This window comes from Mandrillus leucophaeus, unplaced genomic scaffold, assembly GCF_000951045.1.
Source record: "Mandrillus leucophaeus isolate KB7577 unplaced genomic scaffold, Mleu.le_1.0 Scaffold289, whole genome shotgun sequence".
Taxonomy (NCBI): Eukaryota; Metazoa; Chordata; class Mammalia; order Primates; family Cercopithecidae; genus Mandrillus; species Mandrillus leucophaeus.
The window spans coordinates 3,433,921-3,439,920 of NW_012103020.1; the positions used below are offsets into that span (position 1 = coordinate 3,433,921).

Below are 6,000 nucleotides of genomic sequence, written 5' to 3' on the forward strand. Positions count from 1 at the left end.
TATGAAAATAAGGTTGATAGCCAGTAAAGAAGTTTTTCCTTAAATGGTTGCAATCTGCCAAGAGCTGATAAGGAAAGAATCCTGTGGGGACAATGACAAAAAACTTAAAGCCATCAAACCCATGTCAGCACTAGGCAAGAAAACAAATAGAATTCCAGACAATTCAGAACAAATACTACAAATCAGAGACCATACTCTAACCTCCTTTCAATCTTACACTTTTGAAAGACAACTTAGAAGTACAAAGGATGGTGAGCAACTCCACGCTAATAGTTAACATTGTGCCTTTACTTTTGACTTTCTTCTGTTGAGCTGGAATTAAATGTGTCTTTAGTAAAAACTTTTCTCAGTTTCTCTGTGGTGCATATCATATTGTCTCTAATGTAAAATGCTCAAGAAAAAAAACTGAGGCTGAACAAGGGTAAGTTAATTATTTAAAATTGTGTGTTAATTATGATGAATTAGAGTAATGAAGTTATGCTTAGCAGATTTCTGTTGTACCTTTACATTCTCTGTTCTAAATGGTTTTGAAGCTATAAAGTATTATTGGAGAAGAATATTACCATATGAAGTTAAAATTATTAATCATAGCTTCATAGATCCATACCCATGAATTAGATAGCTAATTATTCCTCATTTTTCACATGGTATTATATAAAAGGTATGTCTCAGATTTGTAATTTTTAAAAAAATTTTGACGTTAAAATGAGTTGTGTGTCAAATTTTGATGCTACTTCTTACACAGAGTACTTAAAATGAATGGGAGCGGAAAATGGATTAACTGAAGTTGTTGTGACTTACGAAATCTTATAGTTTAAAAGATTTTAAAGTTGTTCAACTAAGGGAGATGAGCATAAAGCTAATAATACCAGTATCTCTCTATCATTGAAAGGTTGCCATATGCAAGGCAGTACTTCCAAGGCTGTGAACTGCACAACTTCTTTAAAATGTTTTACAGATGATATCCCATGGAGTTTGTGGAATTTTCGGTTTAGGGAAGTCAAATAACCTGAAAATCTCATTCAGATGCTGAATACTGAAGCTAGAATTTGAACTCATCCTATTCTTTTAATTATACTGCCTTTTACAAGTTTATATTAATGAATTCAAGGTTACTTATATGTGCGAACAACCTCCTCTTGTTGATAAAAATATGTTAATAGAAATGATTTCCCAAAGTGGAATTTTATAAAAGACTGCATAGAAAGTAAATGCTATTGAAACCAGGTAGGGGTGGATATAGCCATAGATCTTTATAATACAAATATATTGGTATATTATAGAAACATCCTACTTAGTTGAAATGCAAAAGCGATCAAGAAAATAGTGCATTGTTTTGTAGATTTATACGAGACTAGGAAATCCAGGGTGAGATAACTCAGTGAATGGTGAGTATAGTGAATGGCTGTGAAATAAGAGGAAATAAAGATTCCCTAGCATAGAGCAAAAGATATTGAATTTTATGATGTTTTTCTTTTTCTCATGTATTTTTTTCTTCTTGTTGTTCTAATTTGTGAAATAATATGTGCATTTGTTTTCTGCTAAATCGTTGCTTTACTGAATTCACTACTTAACTTATCAATGATAAAAGGAGTTATTTCAAAGACTTGGCCAAGGCAGCTGAAGGTATGAGAATAAACCAACTTCTTGCAAAAAAACAAGAACAGGACAAAGCAAAACAAGACAAAACAAAAAACCTAGAGTGGTGATTACTAGTAAGGTTTGGCTCTGTATCCCCATCCAAATCTCATGTTGAATTGTGATCCCCATTGATGTGGAGGGACCTGGTAGTAGATGATTGGATTATGGGGGCAGATTTCTCCCTTGCTATACTCATGATAGTGAGATCCCTTGAGATCTGGTTGTTTAAAAGTGTGTAGCACCTCCCCTTGGTGCTTTTCCTCCTCCTCTGGCCACTTAAGATGTGCCTGCTTCCCCTTTGCCTTCCTCCATGATTATAAGTTTCCTGAGTCTTCCCCAGTCATGCTTCCTGTACAGCCTATGGAACTGAGTGGATTAAACCTCTTTTCTTTATAAATTACCTAGTTTTACTTATTTCTTTATAGCAGTGCGTGAATGGACTAAGGCAGTTAGTGAGAGAAAGCTTCTCTCTTGGCATTGCTATGGTGTTTGGGCTCAGTTTTACTCATTGTCTTGTAGAAGCTCTGAACTAAATCGTCAGCCTCTAGCAAGTATAGTTTGAATTAAAGATAGAAAGTATAAAGCATGTCTATTTTTCTTTTAATTAATTTCAGTTGCCTGTGAAAAGAAAAAAGATAAGAAACATGTAGATAAAGATAATTTATTCAGCAAAGTCGTCAAGAAAATAGGATGGCTTCAATGCAGAATATTTGAGTCATTTTAGAAACAGCATCAAACTGGCAGAAGTTTGGATAAAATGACAATGATGTTAATAAAGTAGCAAATGTACTATATTTCAATAATAGAAGTGGTAAATCATTTTAAATAAGTTAATTATAAAGGTATATTTTTACAAAAATGATAGGACCAGAGAGATATTAATTTAAAATTATATGAAAAAAGAGACATTGAATAGGGCTATAACTTTATCATTTTGATATCACATAGTATTGATTCATCAGTAAGGAAGAATTTTATTTATGATATTGTATAAAATACTTGAGTTTAAGAAAGATCTCATTACATTATTTTGTAATCACCCAACTAGGGTATTTTATCGAGATAATAAGCATCCTAATGGTCAGATAATCCCTTAAAAGATCTTTAGGTAGCCAAATGGAAATATTCAGGTACAAATTGTTTTCTTTCAAACAAACAGTATTATTAATTAACACCCTAGTTAATTGAATCCACAGAACTGACTACAACATTACTTCCTTCCATGAGTGTACATTTAATACCAGTAATTTTCCTTCAAAAAAGTAAAGTTAGATTAACAAACATTGACATTGGTCTAAAGGGGGCTTTTATACAGCTAACAAATAATTGTCAGTAACAATTAAGCTGTTTCACAGTTAAAGCTTACTGAAGGAAGCAGGGAGAAATGAATAGACTATTTTGTAATACAAAATTTACCTACTGCATCCATGAATCATTGAACAAATACATCTTTGTAAGAAATATAGAGCAGGGAAGAATGAATTAAAATATAGATGCCAAATATGAAGTAAGATCTAGGTGTTAATTCATTAATTCTGACAATGTATTTATAGAATGACTAATATGGCCTTTTTTGTAGAATTTACATTAATTCAGTTTTCCTGGAGAAAATATTTAGAAGTTTAGGTGCAGTTGACTGAAGACGTAGAAATAACTGAGAGCACAGTTGAGATTGGAGAAAATGAACATGGTACTCTTCAAAACAAAATGATGTAATCTAGAAACATTCAGCAGCTTGTTGGTAGCAAGAAAGAATGCATGCAATTTACTGCATTAGTCTGAGGAGTAGCAGAGCGGTAGATGTACATTGAAGTGTTGTGTGAGCTTCAGTTGCACAAAAACTTAACGTAGAACTGCAAGAGAAAAAGTCTATTGACTACATGAAATTTTAACATCAAAAGGGTAGGTGGAAAAATTAAAACCAGCAAACAAAACTTGAATCAGAAAGATAGGAAGAAAATTAGATCAGAAGAACATTAACATAAACAAAATTGTAAAAGAAATGTTAAAGAGGAAGACTGTCATTTTCATATTCAATGCTCCAGAAAGCTTAAGGAAGACTGGGTACAAATGTTAGGGATGTCAGGAAAAGTCTCTCAGATGTTGTTATTTCTGTGTTTGAACCAAAGCAAGGACGAGATCACCAGTGTACTTGATTCATAAACAGAAATTGGTGCTGCTTTATCAACACTGCTGGTGAGAAAATCTCATGTTTTTATTGTGGTGAAATTCACACAGCATAAAATCAGTCATTGTAAAGTGTACAATTAAGTGGCATTTTGTACATTCGCAATGTTGTACAACCCAAAGCCTCACTTTTAATAAACGTAGTTTGTCTTGAAGCATAAAATGAAAAAGCCTGAAGAAATCATCTAGGGAAAGTATTGACTTGTAGCATAGAACCAAAAGAAATGAAAGAGAATATTTGGAGTACGTATGGGAATGATTCCACTCTTTGCTGACTAATGGATTAAATTATGGTCTAGAATATCTAACAAGAAACAAGAACGTCTCCATCTGGTAGCAAAGAATTGACTTTGAAGGAAACTCCACAGTGTTACTTGAGCTAATCAAGGATTGTGGCAAAGCTGCAGTTTTCTTGATAGCTTTATGACCCCTTACAGTTGTGCATACTTTATTTTCCAACAAGTACCATCTTATTTGGTGTTATTAAAATTTTATAGCATGCTAGGTCTTTTTTTTCTTCTACTTTTTTTTTAACAGAGCAATTATGTCTTGCAGAACAGGCTATTTTAAATCATCATTTAAATATAAAATATTTTAAAAATAGAGTTATAAAATGATTTTCCTATACCTGCAGTTAGTGAAAGTATTTCTGGGAATTATAAGCTCAGGAAAGAATTTTAGTGTTAGGAGGATATTGAATGAAATGGAAGAACTGTCACGTACAAATGATGAGATTAGATAGATTTGGTTTTGTGGTGTCATGATAAATATTGGCTTTCATCCTAGGTTCCTGACTCACAACTTCCATAGCCCTTATTACAGTCTTTTGTTACAATGTTGGGCGTGTTAGACCTTAGGGGCAGGCCTCTGACCTTCTCCTGCCCTCTTTTCTTCTACCTTTCTCTCACCTGTCCCAGGCAGGACTCTACTCTTCCCTGGCCTTTCTGATCATGGGTCTTAAGAATTTTCTCAGAGAGGGTCCTGCCCTATATTCTAGTGGGGAAGGAATACTGCTGTCCTGAAGCTTCCATAAAATCCCAAGAGATTGGGTTAAGTTGGCTTCCAGATAGGTGAACACATGGAGATTCCTGGAGGGTGGCGTACCCGGGGAAGGCATGGAAGCTCCACACCATTTTCGACATGCCTGCCCTATGCAACTCTCCATCAATACCCTTTGCAAAACCAGCAAATGTAAGCAATTGTTTCCCTCAGTTCTGTGAGCTGTTCTAGCAAATTAATTGAACCAAAACAGGGAGTCACGGGAACCCCAAAGCCTGATGCCAGTTGGTCAGAATTTCAGAGGCCTAGATTTGTGACTGGTGAGCAAGGGGCAGTTTTGGGGACTGAGCCCCACCCTGTGGGATATGATGCTATCTCCAGATAGACAGTGTTGGAATTGAATAGGAGGACACTCATCTGGTGTCCACTGCTTGGTGTGTGGGGAAACTCCCCTCTACACTTTGTCACGGAAGTCTTCTGTGTTGATTGTTGTGACATGAGAGCAGAGGAAGCCCATGGTTTGAGAAAGTTTTCCCCACACAGGTTGTCTTAGGGGAGAAAACAAAAGCTAGCTGATAAATGTAGAAACAGAAAAGAAGATGGTGGTGACGGTAGCCTAGCGTGCCAGGGAGCTGTTGCTTTTCCCTAATTGCTTTCATCCAGGCTCTATCAGTGGTCGGCATCCATGGAAATCAATGAGAACTTGCACACCAGTAAAAAACATGGAGAAAACCCAGGAAAATAGTAAGGGGAAAAGAAAAGACAATAGCTTGACTACCTCTCAGTGAAAGCAGAAGAACTCTGAGATCATACGACAAAAGCAGAAGGCAGCTAATGAGAAGTCTATGCAAACAAAAGAAAAATGATGACTGGCTATTTGGAAAACCTGGGTGCTACTACCAACTGGGTGTGTCATAAGCTCTAAGGTCAAGATTCTGTAGACTGAACAGTCATTACGTATGTTATGGCTTATGCTTTAAAAACTATTTTAAATTTTACCTTTCAGCTTGACTTAGTGTGATGTTTTAGAAGCATTTTTCAAAGAGTAAAACACTAACCATGCAAAAGAAAAAGTTGAAATATGAAGATTGAGAATAAGAGTGGAGGCACAGATGTGGGGAGTCCAGCTGCTGGTTGTTTTTAATAGGAGAACTTGGTTAAGCATTTACACTG

At 35.3% G+C, this 6,000-nt stretch overlaps 1 pseudogene; it reads left to right on the forward strand.

Annotated features, from left to right (window-relative positions):
* Positions 1 to 5,693, forward strand: part of LOC105543660 — a 40,890-nt pseudogene extending 35,197 nt beyond the window's left edge.
* The last annotated feature ends 307 nt before the right edge of the window (positions 5,694 to 6,000 follow it).